Source organism: Triticum dicoccoides, chromosome 2B (genome assembly GCF_002162155.2).
Source record: "Triticum dicoccoides isolate Atlit2015 ecotype Zavitan chromosome 2B, WEW_v2.0, whole genome shotgun sequence".
NCBI lineage: Eukaryota > Viridiplantae > Streptophyta > Magnoliopsida > Poales > Poaceae > Triticum > Triticum dicoccoides.
In genome coordinates this window covers 424,883,955-424,900,184 of record NC_041383.1, presented here as the reverse complement: position 1 = coordinate 424,900,184, position 16,230 = coordinate 424,883,955, and the positions used below count along the sequence as shown (strand labels likewise).

At 42.6% G+C, this 16,230-nt stretch overlaps 1 long non-coding RNA gene across 9 annotated transcripts in view; it reads right to left on the bottom strand.

Annotated features, from left to right (window-relative positions):
* Nucleotides 1-11,074: 11,074 nt before the first annotated feature.
* LOC119364027 overlaps nt 11,075-16,230 on the bottom strand; it is a 6,521-nt gene continuing 1,365 nt past the window's right edge. For 4 of the 9 annotated variants that reach the window (XR_005174607.1, XR_005174611.1, XR_005174606.1 and 1 more), the window contains 3 exons: nt 14,109-15,548; nt 13,838-13,997; nt 11,075-11,461 (listed from right to left, as the gene is read on the bottom strand). This is a non-coding gene — a long non-coding RNA (uncharacterized LOC119364027). Of the gene's footprint in view, nt 11,462-13,198; nt 13,609-13,837; nt 14,003-14,108; nt 15,549-16,230 lie in introns of those variants that run through there. The other 5 variants (XR_005174610.1, XR_005174614.1, XR_005174613.1 and 2 more) reach the window with 5 other exon arrangements.

The window sequence follows — 16,230 nt, the reverse complement described above, 5'->3', positions numbered from 1 at the left end:
GCGGGAATGGTGCGCACGGGCTCCACCTCCGCCCACTTGGTGAACTTGTCGATGGCGACGTAGAGGTAGCGGTAATCGCCGTCCGCCCGAGGAAACGGGCCCAGGATATCCAGCCCCTAGACCGCGAAGGGCCATGAGAGCGGGATGGTCTGGAGACCTTCCGCGGGCTAGTGGATTTGCTTGGCGTGGAACTGGTAGGCCTCACAGGATCACACCAGCTCGGTAGCATCGTGAAGCATCGTAGGCCAGTAGAACCCGCTGCAGGACACCTTGCCCACAACGGTGTGCAATGAGGAGTGGTGTCCGCAATCTCCACCGTGGATGTTGGCCAGCAACTCACGCCCCTGCTCCTCGGATATGCACCACAGTGAGATGTCATTGGGGCGTCTTCGGTATAGCTCGTCGGCCTGCAAGCAATAAGGGGTGGCCTGGCGAACCACGCTTTCTGCGTCCTCCTCCTTTTGTGGTAAGGTGTCGTGGAGCAAATATGCCTTGAACTCCTTGGTCCAACAGCCTCTGAGGTTCCAACGCCAGTAGTAAGCGGGCTCCCGAGGTTGAACCACAGGTTGGGGCACCCGAGGGCGGGGTTGGTGGTGGATCCTCCCAGAGCAGCGTCAGGCATGAGGCCCGGGGCACCGTCAACGGCTTGAAGAGCCTTTCCTCGAAGACGCTAGGCTTTTGAGGCTCGCAGTAGGATGCCCTCTTGGCATTGTCGTCTGCTTCCTTGTTCACGCCGCGCAGAATGCGCTGCAATTCCAAGCCTAGGAAGCACTTTTCAATTTTGTGTACCTCTTCCAGGTATGTTTCCATGTGCTTGTCCTTCGGCTTGTACTCCTTGTTGGAAAAGTTGACAAGGAGCTGGGAGTCACCCTTGATGGTGAGGCGCTTGACCCCTAGGGCAGCCACGGCCTTGAGGCCAGCGATCAAGCCCTCATATTCCGCGATGTTGTTGGAGACCTTCTCGCCATGCTGTAAGAAAAGCTGCATGGCATAGTAGAGCTTGTCCTTGGTTCCTGTCGCCATCTTGATCTGATGATATCCTGAGAAAGCGTCCAAAAAGCACAACAGATCGCACTCGGCGGTGGAGTCCACGATCTGGTCAATACGTGCTGAGGCTCGTGAAGTCGATGCACATGCGCTCCTCCCCCCTTTTTGGGGACAATCACTGGGTTGGCTAGCCAATCCGGATGTCGCACTTCTTGAATAACACCGGCTTATTGCAGCTTGCGGACCACTTGGACGATGAACACTTGCTTCTCTTATGCTTGACATCTGCCTTTTGCTTCATCGGGCGTGCACTCGGACATACCATCAAGTGGTGCTCGATCACCTCTCTCGGGACATCGACCAAGTCTGATGCTTACCACGTGAACACATCCTTGTTCACTTGGAGGAAGCCAATCAATGCCTCCTCCTGCTCTGGCGGAAGGCCGGCGCCTATGGTGAAGGTGGGGCCTGAGCCCCCGCTATTGACAGGCACCTGCTTCGTCTCGGCCCGGTCCTGAGAGAGCAGCTGCTTTTCCTTCGTGGATGCGGCCTCTAGAGCCTCTGTGGCGTCCCCGACATTGGGGAGAGAGGCCACCGCAGACCTGTAGACGAGCTTGAGGACCCGAATTTCATCCTTTATGTCTTCGACCACCGTGATGATGCCATTGCTGCCCGGCATCTTGATGACGTTGTAGCCCGGATGGGTCGACGCCATGAATTTGGCGAGGGTCGGATACCCTAGGATGGCATTGTATGGGAGGCTGATGCAGGCAATGTCGAAGTTGATCAACTTGGTGTGATAATTGTCATGCTTGTCGAAGGTGACGGGGAGGTGCAGCTGCCCCCAAGGGGGTGGCAGAGCCCTTGGTCACCCTCGAGAAGGGCTTGGTGGGCACGAGTTGGTCGTAAGGCACCTAGAGCATGTCTAAGGTCTCCACGTAGAGGATGTTGAGGCCGGCACCGCCGTCGATGAGGGTCTTGGTGACTGCGGCATTGCTAATGGTGGGCGTGCATAGCATGGGGAGTGCACCTGCAGCGACTGCAGTTTTGGGATGATCCCTAAAGTCAAAGGTGATGTTGGCCTCGGGCCTTGCGTGGCCCCGCGAAGCCTCATGCTACGGCCAAGTAGTGCTTGCCTGACGGAAAAAATGCTTGACGTGGCGGCCAGAGGCAGGTGCCTGCGACCCATCGATGATGCATGCGACTGCATGGGGCACCGGCACCGCGAAGCGCGCAACAAACTGGTCACGGAGCTCCTCCCAAGAGAAGATCGAGGTGTCTGGGAGACCGCAGACCCAAGATCAAGGGGCCTCCATGAGGGCCGGGGGCCAGTTTGCCATGGCCTTGTCATCGCCACTCGCCACTTTGATGGCCTGCCATACAGCCGGAGAAATTCCTCGGGGTCTGCAGAGCCATCGTACCGCAGGGGCAGCATTGGCCTGAACCTCACGGGCCACCGCACCCGGTGCAGGCCGGGTAACCCACAGTGCACCCATAGGCTTCGGGTGGCCAAGCCTGCGAGACAGCATCTGCCATGGGAACAACAAAGCGTGGGCGGAGTATGGTTGGTGAAGAGATGAAGCTTCGACACACGCCTACCTGGCGCGCCAAATATAGGATTCAAGGCTCCGCAGACCCAAGAAGGTTCTGTTGGGAAATGTAGCATGCAATTTAAAAAAATTCCTACGCTCATGCAAGATCTATCTAGGATATGCATAGCAACGAGAGGGGGAGTGTGTGTCCATGTACCCTCGTAGACCGAAAGTGGAAGCGTTTGCCAACACGGTTGATGTAGTCAAATTTCTTCTCGTTCTGACCGATCAAGCACTGAACGTACGACACCTCTGAGTTCTGCACATGTTAGCACCTTTAGGATCGACAAAAACTTTCTAGTTGCATCATATACAACTCTTCTTAGAGATATCCATTTAAGGAATGCAGTTTTGACATCCATTTGCCAGATTTCATAAAATGTGGCAATTGCTAACATGATTCGGATGGACTTAAGCATCCCTATGGTTGAGAAAGTCTCATCATAGTCAACCCCTTGAACTTGTCAAAAACCTTTTGCGACAAGTCGAGCTTTGCAGACAGTAACATTACCATCAGCGCCAGTCTTCCTCTTTAAGATCCATTTATTCTCTATGGATTGCCGATCATCGGGCAAGTCCACCAAAGTGCACACTTTGTTCTCATATATGGATCCTATCTCAGATTTCATGGCCTCAAGCCATCTGTGGAATCTGGGCTCATCATATCTTCTTCATAGTTCATAGGTTCGCCATGGTCTAGTAACATGACTTCCAGAATAGGATTACCGTACCACTCTGGTGTCGATCGTGTTCTGGTTAATCTACGAGGTTCGGTGGTAATTTGATATGAAGTTTCATGATCATCATCATTAGCTTCCTCTCTAGTTGGTGTAGGCATCACGGGAACGGATTTCTTTGATGATCTACTTTCCAAATTGAGAGAAGGTACAATTACCTCATCAAGTTCTACTTTCCTCCTACTCACTTCTTTCGAGAGAAACTCCTTCTCTGGAAAGGTTCCATTCTTGGCAACGAAGATCTTGCCTTCAGATTTGCAGTAGAAGGTGTACCCAATTGTTTCCTTAGGGTATCCTATGAAGATGCACTTCTCCGATTTGGGTTCGAGCTTATTGGGCTGAAGCCTTTTGATATAAGTGTCGCAACCCCAAATTTTAAGAAACGACAGCTTAGGTTTCTTGCTAAACCATAGTTCATATGGTTGATATGTCTCCAACATATCTATAATTTTTTATTGTTCCATGCTATTATATTATCCATCATGTATGTTTTATATGCATTTATATGCTATTTTATATGATTTTTGGGACTAACCTATTAACCTAGAGCCCAGTGCCAGTTTTTGTTTTCCCCTTGTTTTTGAGTTTTGCTGAAAAGGAATACCAAACGGAGTCCAATTGACCTGCCAATTTATTACGGAGTTTTTTTATGGACCAGAATAAGCCCTCGAAGCAAAAGAGTTGGGACAGAAGAGTCCCGAGTCATCCACGAGGGTGGGGGCGCGCCCTACCCCCCGGGGAGGATGCCCCTACCTCATGGTTGACTCAGAGATCCCACTAACGTGAAACCGATGCCAAAAATTCCTATAAATATAGAAACCCCCAAAAAGAAACCTAGATCGGGAGTTCCGCCGCCGCAAGCCTCTATAGCCACCAAAAACCAATCGTGACCCTATTCCGGTACCCTGCCGGAGGGGGGTCCATCACGGGTGGCCATTTATCATCCCGGCGCTCTCCATGACGAGGAGGGAGTAGTTCACCCTCGGGGCTGAGGGTATGTACCAGTAGTTATGTGTTTGATCTCTCTCTCTCTCTCTCTCTCTCTCTCTCTCTCTCTCTCTCTCTCTCTCTCTCTCGTGTTCTTGATATGGCATGATCTTGATGTACCGCGAGCTTTGCTATTATAGTTGGATCTTATGATGCTTCTCCCCCTCTACCTTCTTGTAATGAATTGAGTTTTCCCTTTGAAGTTATCTTATTGGTTTGAGTCTTTAAGGATTTGAGAACACTTGATGTATGTCTTGCATGTGCTTATCTGTGGTGACAATGGGATATTCACGTGATCTACTTGATGTATGTTTTGGTGATCAACTTGCGGGTTTTGTGACCTTGTGAACTTATGCATAGGGGTTGGCACACGTTTTCCTCTTGACTCTCCAGTAGAAACTTTGGGGCAATCTTTGAAGTTCTTTGTGTTGGTTGAATAAATGAATCTGAGATTGTGTGATGCATATTGTATAATCATACCCGCGGATACTTGAGGTGACATTGGAGTATCTAGGTGACATTAGGGTTTTGGTGATATGTGTCTTAAGGTGTTATTTTACTACGAACTCTAGAGTTGTTTGTGACACTTATAGGAATAGCCCAATGGATTGATTGGAAAGAATAACTTTGAGGTGGTTTTGTACCCTACAATAATCTCTTCGTTTGTTCTCCGCTATTAGTGACTTTGGAGTGACTCTTTGTTGCACATTGAGGGATGGTTATATGATCTAATTATGTTATCATTGTTGAGAGAACTTGCACTAGTGAAAGTATGAACCCTAGGCCTTGTTTCTAAGCATTGCAATGCCGTTTTCGCTCACTTTTGTTACTTGCTACCTTGCTGTTTTTATATTTTTGTCATATTACAAAAACCTATATCTACCATCCATATTGCACTTGTATCACCACTCTTCGCCGAACTAGTGCACCTATACAATTTACCATTGTATTGGGTGTGTTGGGGACACAAGAGACTCTTTGTTATTTGGTTGCAGGGTTGTGTGAGAGAGACCATGTTCATCCTACGCCTCCCACAGATTGATAAACCTTAGGTCATACACTTGAGGGAAATTTGCTACTGTCCTACAAACCTCTGCACTTGGAGGCCCAACAATGTCTACAAGAAGAAGGTTGCATAGTAGACATCAATGGTGTCGTCTCAACGGATATAGACGGTGCCCTATTTGACGTGAATGCAGCTGTCTCTAATGCATAACGCCAAAACGATAGTGGTAAATTGGTAAGAGACATCATATATCGCACCATATCTAATAAAGTGTTGTTACAACATTCGGACACACCATTACGCTGTGGTGTTCCAGGTGGCATGAGTGTGAAACAATTCCACATTGTTTTAAATGAAGGCCAAACTTGTAACTCAAATATTTGTCTCTGCGATCAAATCATAGAAACTTTATTTTCTTGTTACGATGATTCTGCACTTCACTCTGAAATTCTTTGAACTTTTCAAATGTTTCAGACTTGTGTTTCATCAAGTAGATATACCATATCTACTTAAATCACTAGTGAGGGTGAGAAAATAATGATACCCGCCGCGTGCTTCAACACTCATCGGACCGCATACATCAGTATATATTATTTCCAATAAGTTATTAGCTCGCTCCATTGTTCCGAAGAACGGAGTTTTAGTCATCTTGCCCATGAGGCATGGTTCACAAGTATCAAATGATTCATAATCAAGTGATTCCAAAAGTCCATCTGCATGGAGTTTCTTCATGCGCTTTATGCCAATATGACCCAAATGGCAGTGCCACAAGTATGTTGCACTATCATTATCAACTTAGCATCTTTTGGCATCAATATTATGAATATGTGTATCACTACGATCGAGATTCAATAAACCATTTTGGGTGTATGACCATAGAAGGTTTTATTCATGTAAACAGAACAACAATTATTCTCTGACTTAAATGAATAACCGTATTGCAATAAACATGATCCAATCATATTCATGCTCAACACAAACACCAAATAACATTTATTTAGGTTCAACACTAATCCCGAAGGTAAAGTGTGCAATGGTGATTGTATCAACCTTGGAACCACTTCCAACACACATCGTCGCCTCGCCCTTAACCAGCCTATGTTCATTCTGCAACTCCTATTTCGAGTTACTAATCTTAGCAACTGAACCGGTATCAAATACCCAGGGGTTACTACGAACACTAGTAAATACACATTAATAACATGCATATCAAATATACCTTTGTTCACTTGGCCATCCTTCTTGTCCGCCAAGTATTTGGGGCAGTTCCACTTCCAGTGACCATTTCCTTTGTAGTAGAAGCACTTAGTTTCAGGCTTTTGGGCTTCCTCACGGGAGTGGCAACTTGCTTGTCATTCTTCTTGAAGATCCCTTTCTTTCCCTTGCCCTTTTCTTTAAAGTAATGGTCTTGTTAACCATCAACACCTGATGCTCTTTCTTGATTTCTACCTTCGCCGATTTCAGCATCACGAAAAACTCAGGAATCATTTTCTTCATCCCTTGCATATTATAGGTGATCACGAAGCTCTAGTAGCTTGGTGATAGTGACTAGAGAACTCTGTCAATCACTATATTATCTGGAAGATTAACTCCCACTTGATTCAAGCAATTGTAGTGCCCATACATTCTAAGCACATGCTCACTAGCTGAGCTATTCTCCTCCATCTTGTAGGCAAAGTACTTGCCAGAGGTCTCATACCTCTCGACACGGGCATGAATCTGAAATACCAATTTCAGCTCTTGGAACATCTCATATGCTCTGTGGCGTTCAAAACGTCTTTGAAGCCCCAATTCTAAGCCATAAAGCATGGCGCACTAAACTATCAAGTAGTCATCATATCGAGCTTGCCAAACGTTCACAACGTCTGCATCTGCTCCTGCAATAGGTCTGTCACCTAGCAGTGCATCAATGACATAATTCTTCTGTGCAACAGTGAGGATAATCCTCGGATCATGGACCCAGTCCGCTTCGTTGCTACTATCATCTTTTAACTTAGTTTTCTCTAGGAGCATATCAAAAAACATAGGGGGGCTACAACGCGAGCTATTGATCTACAACATAATTTGCAAATACTATCAGGACTAAGTTCATGATAAATGAAGTTCAATTAATCAAATTACTTAAGAACTCTCACTTAGATAGACATCCCTCAAGTCATCTAAATGATACATGATCCAAATCAACTAAACCATGTCCGATCATCACGTGAGATGGAGTAGTTATCAATGGTGACCATCTCTATGTTGATCATATCTACTATATGATTGACGTTCGACCTTTCGGTCTCTCGTGTTCTGAGGCCATGTCTGTACATGCTAGGCTCGTCAAGTTTAACCCGAGTATTCCGCATGTGCAAAACTGTCTTACACCCGTTGTATGTGAACGTAGAGCCTATCACACCCGATCATCACGTGGTGTCTCGGCATGAAGAACTGTCGCAGCGGTGCATACTCAGGGAGAACACTTATACCTAGAAATTTTAGTTAAGGGATCATCTTATAATGCTACCGCCATACTAAGCAAAATAAGATGCATAAAGATAAACATCACATGCAATCAAAAAATGTGACATGATATGGCCATCATCATCTTGTGCTTTTGATCTCATCTCCAAAGCATCGTCATGATCTCCATTGTCATTGGCTCGACACCTTGATATCCATCGTAGCGTCGTGGTCATGCCAACTATTGCTTCTACAACTATCGCTACCGCTTAGTGATAAAGTAAAGCAATTACATGGCGTTTGTATTTCATACAATAAAGCGACAACCATAAGGCTCCCGCTAGTTGCTGATAACTTTTACAAAACATGATCATCTCATACAATAACATTATCACATCATGTCTGTACCATATCACATCACAACATGCCCTGCAAAAACAAGTTAGACGTCCTCTACTTTGTTGTTGCAAGTTTTACGTGGCTGCTATGGGCTTCTAGCAAGAACCATTCTTACGTACGCATCATAACCACAACAGTGATTTATCAAGTTTGTTGTTTTAACCTTCAACAAGGACCGGCCGCAGTCAAATTTGATTCAACTAAAGTAGGAGAAACATACATCCGCCAGCCACCTTTATGCAAAACTAGTTGCATGTCTGTCGGTGGAACCGGTCTCATGAACGTGGTCATGTAAGGTTGGTCCGGGCCGCTTCATCCAACAATGCTGCCAAATCAAAATAAGACATTGGTGGTAAGCAGTATGACGATCACCACCCACAACTCTTTGTGTTCTACTCGTGTATATCATCTACGCATAGACCTGGCTCGGATGCCACTGTTGGGAAATGTAGCATGCAATTTCAAAAAATTTCCTACGCTCATGCAAGATTATCTAGGAGATGCATAGCAACGAGAGGGGGAGACTCTGTCCACGTACCCTCATAGACCGAAAGTGGAAGCGTTTGCCAATGCGGTTGATGTAGTCGAACTTCTTCTCGTTCCGACCGATCAAGCACCGAACATACGACACCTCCGAGTTCTGCACATGTTCAGCTCGATGACGTCCCTCGAACTCTTGGTCCAGCAAAGTGTCGAGGGAGAGTAGCATCAACACGACGGCGTGGTGACGGTGATGGTGAAGTGATCCACGCAGGGCTTCGCCTAAGCACTACGTGAATATGACCGGAGGCGTAAACTGTGGAGGGGGCGCCGCACACGGCTAGGAATCAATATTGTGTATTCTAGCGGTGCCCCACCACATATATATAGGTTGGAGGGGAGGAGAGGAAGCCAAGGGGGCGCCCCAAGTAGGAGTAATCCTACTTGGGCGCCTCCCACAAGTCAGCCTCCCCCTTCCATATCCACCGGAGGGGGAAGGAAAGAGGAGGGGAGGAGGAAGGGGGAGGCCGAATCCCTCCCCTTCCTTCTCTCTTCCCCCCTTTCCTTCCCCCCAATTCAGCCTACATGGGAGCGCACCATTCCCTTAGGGGCTGGTCTGACCCCTCTTGGCCCATTAGGCCCATGTAGTTTGCCGGGGGTGTCCCGGAACCCCTTCTGGTGACCCGATACGTATCCGGTACCCCCGGAGCACTTTCGGTGTCTGAATACTATCGTCCTATATATGAATCTTTACCTCTCGACCATTTTGAGACTCCTCGTCATGTCCATGATCTCATCCGGGACTCCAAACAACATTCGATCACCAAATCACATAACTCATATAATACAAATCGTCATCAAACGTTAAGCGTGCGGACCCTACGGGTTTGAGAACTATGTAAACATGATCGAGACACCTCTCTGGTCAATAACCAATAGCGGAACCTGGATGCTCATATTGGCTCCCACATATTCTGCGAAGATCTTTATCGGTCGAACTGTTATGACAATATACGTTATTCCCTTTGTCATCGGTATGTTACTTGCCCGATATTCGATCGTCGGTATCTTCATACCTAGTTCAATCTTGGTACCGACAAGTCTCTTTACTCGTTCCTTAATGCATCATCCTGCAATTAACTCATTAGTCACTTTGCTTGCAAGGCTTCTTATGATGTGCATTACCGAGAGGGCCCAGAGATACCTCTTTGATACTCGGAGTGACAAATCATAATCTCGATCTATGCCAACCCAACACACACCTTCGGAGATACCTGTAGAGCATCTTTATAATCACCCAGTTACGTTGTGACATTTTATAGAACACAAGGCATTCCTCCGGTATCTAGGAGTTGCATAATCTCATAGTCGGAGGAATATGTATTTGACATGAAGAAAGCAATAGCAATAAAACATCATAATGCTAAGCTAACGAATGGGTCATGTCCATCACATCATTCTCCTAATGATGTGATCATGTTCATCAAATGGCAACACATGTTTATGGTTAGGAAACTTAACCATCTTTGATTAACGAGCTAGTCTAGTAGAGGCTTACTAGGGACATGGTGTTTTGTCTATGTATCCACACATGTATCAAGTTTCCGGTTAATACAACTAGTTGACCCGTTGCGCCAAATGACGCAGAGACCCGCTAAAGCCATGTTGTCGATAAAAATAATTTCATTTTGCAAGGACATATTGTGGCACAGAGACCCGCTGAATCCATGTGCGCGTTGAAAAAAAACATGTTTTAATTGGTTTAGTTCTAGGCAAGAACATATGATAACAAAATTTACCATTTTTAATAAAAAAGAATGGAGACTGTTGTCTACAATGAAATATACACACACATTTTAATTTATTTCTGAGCAAATGGCGTAGAGTGTGATTTGATACCATGTCCGCGTTAAAAATATTTGCATTTTTTTAATAACTTTATGTCTGAGCAAACGCAAAGACCATGTCAAACCCAAAGTCCGTTGTGCCAAATGACGTAGAGACCCGTTAAATCCATGTGCGCATTGAAAATAAAATGTTTTAATTGGTTTAGTTGTGGGCAAGGACATATGGTAACAAAAATTTTCATTTTTAATAAAAAAGAATGGAGACTGTTGTCTACAATAAGATGTACACACACATTTTAATTTATCTCTAAGCCAAATGGCATGAAGTCTGATTTGATACCATGGTCGCGTTGAAAATATTTGCATTTTTTTAATAACTTTATGTCTAAGCAAAGACCATTTCAAACCCAAAGTCCGTTGCGCCAAATGACATAGAGACCCGTTAAATCCATGTGCAAATTGAAAATAAAATCCATGATTTTGTTGGTTTAGTCGTGGGCAAGCATATATGGTAACAAATTTACACCCCCCCAATAATAAAAAAAAGAACACCCATTTTAAACCGAGAGTTATTTAAAAATAAATGCATGAAAATAGCAACAATAAGAATTTTTTTAATAATGCTGAAAATTGAAAGGAACATAGCCTCAAACTATGTAGAGTTTCCAAAATGCGGGCATTCTCTATACAATTTTGCTACGTTGGCTATAACTTAGGAATCCAGGTCACATTTTGTTTCTCGAATCCAGGTCACACTTTGTCCCTTCAAAAGTTGTTGGTAAACTCTTCCCTCCCACTCCTCTGATTCATAGCATTTTGTCCGTCACACTCCTTTACAGGTCAGATGCACTGTAATTCCTTCATTTTTGAAAGGAACTGAACAAAAATGCCTTGCACAATGTTTGTCTACTCTTCAGTTATGGAGTCACTCTGTACAACATCTCTTCTGTTTGCCCAGCACCACATTTATGACATGTTGTTCTGTTAATAGAGGTGCAAACATGAAATGAGAAATCAATTAAAGAAACAAGGACATGTTGGTCTGCTACAATGGAAGGGTAAACTTGAGATGGTAAATCATAGTTGTGGTTTCTTTCGGAGGGAGGCAAGACATGTCTAAGTATTTTTGCTTATGCCACAAAGTCTGTAGAAGTAAGCACATTCATGCCATTGATTTCTCGTAGGGTGGTCCAGCAGTCTGGCCATCTCTCCCAGCAATACTTCAGAACTTTTTTTTGATAAACAAAACATACTTAGGAACTACCCCATTGGGCTACCATTGTTGAAGTATCTTGACTCTTTCTATAACATAGTCCGGTAAAAGAAAGGCACAAACAAAGGTTACACTCAGAACACCAAAACTATATCAACCACGACCAATAGAATAAACGTAAAACCTTGTAAAACTCGCCATAAAAACTACACCTGTGGGTTCCATTCAGCTACTTTGCATCCATTCCATAAAGCAATGTGGCTATTTAGAAGGTAGATATGATGTGGCTAATGCCACTTGACAAAATGACATAAATCAAGCACACAAACATCAGCAGATGGTGATGAACTTTTCTGAATATGAGCAGCCAAATTAAAAATTATTCTCTTCAAACCATACATGGGTGGGATGGAACAACTCAGAGTTGCAAAAAAAAAAGAACAGTAATGGAAAATATTTAATTGACACATAAATGTCATGTTTGACATGTAAATGGTCCTAGGCCAAAAACAGTGATCCGGAGGTGCAAGAACACATAGAAGAGAGTTATGTAAGGCTAATACTCTGCATCTTTCTAATACAATAATGGTGCATAGCAAATTTTCAAATCACTGGAGCACAATACCACAAAAAAATATTCAGTCTAACAAAATTCACTTTTAACTTGGCATTACTTCATATCCATTTTTATACCTATTTCACCTTTACAATTATTAATATGACAATCCAAGTGGACACCATAATGATGCAATGAACACACACATGAGGTGTAGTGCAAAAGTATAACATAATTGCTGCAACTATAAGCATTGCCGTTCTGGTGGGATGCATTATCTATGAGCAAGCATGCAAAACTGAGCAGAAACAATACCAAAGTAAGCTTTTCCGGATCAGAAGGAATCAGGGAAATTTATGTCAACAAACAAAGGAACCTTAGCATTTAGCAGTTAACAAAACCATACTCTCGAGAAACAGTAAAGCTACTTCTCAGTATAGGAAATGAAAGATACTTGACCATAGTTTGCTACCATAGAAGGACAATACTGTTTTAAGAAAATGTAGGAAAATGTTTCCCCTATAAAAAAATCGCACTTTGGTATAGCAGCAAATATATCTGGGATCAAACGGAAAACTGGCTCCTGTATAGCTACGAAGTAGGACTGACATGATTCCAATATTTCTCTTCATTTGGTACTGTCAAACTCTCTCTAGGGTTCATCAAGCGTCATCTCATAGCTCTCAGGCTGAGAATTACTACTTTAAATTTTAGTCTAAGTAAAGAGATATAAATTCTCTCACACACAAATGTTCATCTTGATTTTCCATTCAATCTTCTGTCTAGAATATATAGCGAAGGATCCCAACATGGAACTTGCAATGTGTTGTCAAGAGTTTCTAATGTACAATTTCCAGCTAATAATGTGTTCACTGAAATGGTAGTTGTGATCAGTTAACGAAATAAAGCAAGAAACTGGTATCATACAACACATGTTTTGCACCTTAAAGACCGCTAAAATAAAGATTCTACATTACTCACCAGTCCCACTAATTAAGGGGAGACAGTCAAATAATGTTTATCTTGCAGAACATCCATTACAATGCTTACCATTTTTATGAATCTCTCAGGCTTCCTAATAGCTTACATATACTTTGTTTTTAAATCAGCATTCTCTAATTTCCTTGAGGTGCAGATCCTCTAAAAGAAATATGACAACTATCCTGAAGTCGTATGTGCCAAAATCAAGGTTAAGGCGGACGGGGATTTGAGATGTGCAGGGATTACATGGATGAGAAAGAAGTTTTACAGGAGGAAATAAATAATCTGAAAAGTCAGTTGCACTATATGGTTTCATCTTCTGCATCACTTGGCAGGCTCTAGCCTCCACTGCAATTGCATCAGAGATTCAGAGTTCACCTGGAACAAAAGATGATGATAGTGGTGATACTAACATTATGGATGCTACTGATTGTGCTAAAGCTGGGAGTAAATGAATGGCTCTGACAAATGAGCTCAGGGCTAAGCTTGAAGCAAACAAATTTCTTGATTTACCAAAAGGACATATATCCAGATGCAACTATTTGATTTTTCTCCAAGTTTGCATGATAAAAGGCGCAATTCTCTCTAGTATGCTTATATTTCTTACCTCGAGAACCATGGCCTCTAGAATCAATGAGTTGATGTTGCCGTAGGTCTGACTGATCCATGGACAGCAAGCCACGAGATCTCCAAGTAATCATAATCAAAACAATCTGCCCTATCTTCAGTTTTAGACTTCCAGTCACCAGAAATTATATGGCTAAAATCTGATCTTCAGAGAGCATAGCAAAAAAATAAACAAGCAAAAGGATTATCCCTGGAAATGTAGTACATGTTGCAAAATAGTCAAGGTCATTTGAACAAAATACATATCTTACATGTCAGTTAGCAGATGAATTATAAGATCGTCAATAGGAAGGTAGACATCCCAATCTCCATTAGTGTGTGTGACAGTCGACGCTGCTCCACCTTGTCCAAACTCACTGCCTCATGCATGTGACTGTTCCGAAGGTAATAAAACTACCAGAACAAATGAAAATATGCATTTGTAGCCTCAGGCAAAGAAAATGCAAAGCTTGCACAAAATCCTCTAAAGGCAAGGAAGCTTTGGTACAAACACAAAAAAGCATGGATACATCTTATCTAAGCCAAGCATGACAAAATGTAAAAGCTGACATCCTCAATTTTGCTAAGTTCACCTCTTAGCAAACATACTTGATTAGCTATGTAGGTCCTTTTTGATGTAGCATAGTGTGCTCCAACCTAGATATTGTTTTCAAACTCTATATCCAACCAAAGGCTAAGGCACTCAATATCATAAAATTGCATCACTGAACAATTTCAATAAATGTTTCTAATTTTATGGCAACACCAAAAAAATATTACAATCACAAGATTGTTTAACATGTTGCAATATAAAGAATGACACCACCAAATTCATTATGCATGAATAGATGTAGGGGTGACACCACAAAGCAGAATATACATGTAACTAAACTAATCTCTTAAGAGCAGAACATATATGATATATGTAATTAAACAAATTTCCTATAACACACTCTTGATAGTGCCCGTAGTTTCTCAAACCATCCAGTCTAGTATATGCAACTATTTTTTGTTTGACAAATATATTAGACAATGGCACATTCTTTCACAAAAGAAATGTGACAAATTCCAACAGAACATAACGGAAAAAATATTTTTTTGCATATTCCATACGAACTTTTCAAGCTCAACAGCCGGCGCAATGGCCTTGCCTTGCTGCTCTTCACCAGCTATAAATCCCTTTGCTTGTACATGGATAAGAAAGAAGGTAAATTTAAAGTAAGGAAGTAATATTTCAGAGAACTACAAATAAGAATTGTTCGACAGCTAACTGTGTATCTATAATACTGCACATGCATGTATTATCCCAGTCCTACAAAGCTCACTCCTATGAACCAAATGGCCGTAAAACAATACAATTTTGCATAGTAGCTTGGATAAAAGAGAAAAAAACATGCTGCACATGCATTTCAAAATATAAAGCACAAATTATTTGCTTGAATGTTGTATTGCAAATAGGGCTAAACTTGCAACGTTGAAAGATAACAACTGTTAGCAAGGAAACTCATGTATAGTTACTGATAACATGAAGATCACCACAGAGCCCTTTCCAGTTGGATTTGTCGTCGCTCGCTTGACTGGAGAGGCACCCATTTCCCAAGGGTAGACCTCTCCCCTCCTCTTTGTGATGAACAATTGCGCCAAATGAGCAGAATGCAAGGCACCATAAAATTCACTTCCCGGAGAAGCGTTGTTTGTGGCCTTTCATTTCACTTATTGTGGAAAAATATAAAGAGAAGACTTAGTAATTGACTACCACAAAATCATCAACCATATATAAAGTATGCATATAGAAATGAGGTGACCATAAACCCACATGTTTGCTTTGTAACAAAACAAAGTATACAAAACAATTTCAGAATATCGATAGCAAAATACATCAAAACAACATGTTGCGTCTTGACTAAAATAATTATCTACCAAATGTTCCTAATGGTACATGAGATGAAAAACATAGGTTACAAAATTAAATGAACATATTAGTGGACAAATGCGTCCATTAGTACTATTATAATGTATCTTCTGGTAAATGAACACAAAGATCGGTCTTGAAAGTATTCATATGCATTTTCTTTTATATTATATCTGACATCATGTCTTCATACATCCATGATTCATGCAAGAAGTAATATATAGGTTTTGTTTTATATTATATCTGACTTCATGTCTTCATACATCCATGATTCATGAAAGAAGTAATATATAGGTCCCAGTGACAACTATACAGAACAAAGTGATATCACACAGAAGGAGACCAAACAAGGTAATTAGAATTAAAGGTGTAGTTCGGACAACCTATAGGCATAAATAGTTTTTGCTCCACCTCTTGAATTGCTTCAGATTCATCAATAGATTCAGTGAACAATATGAGATGCTTCCCACACCATGAGCTAG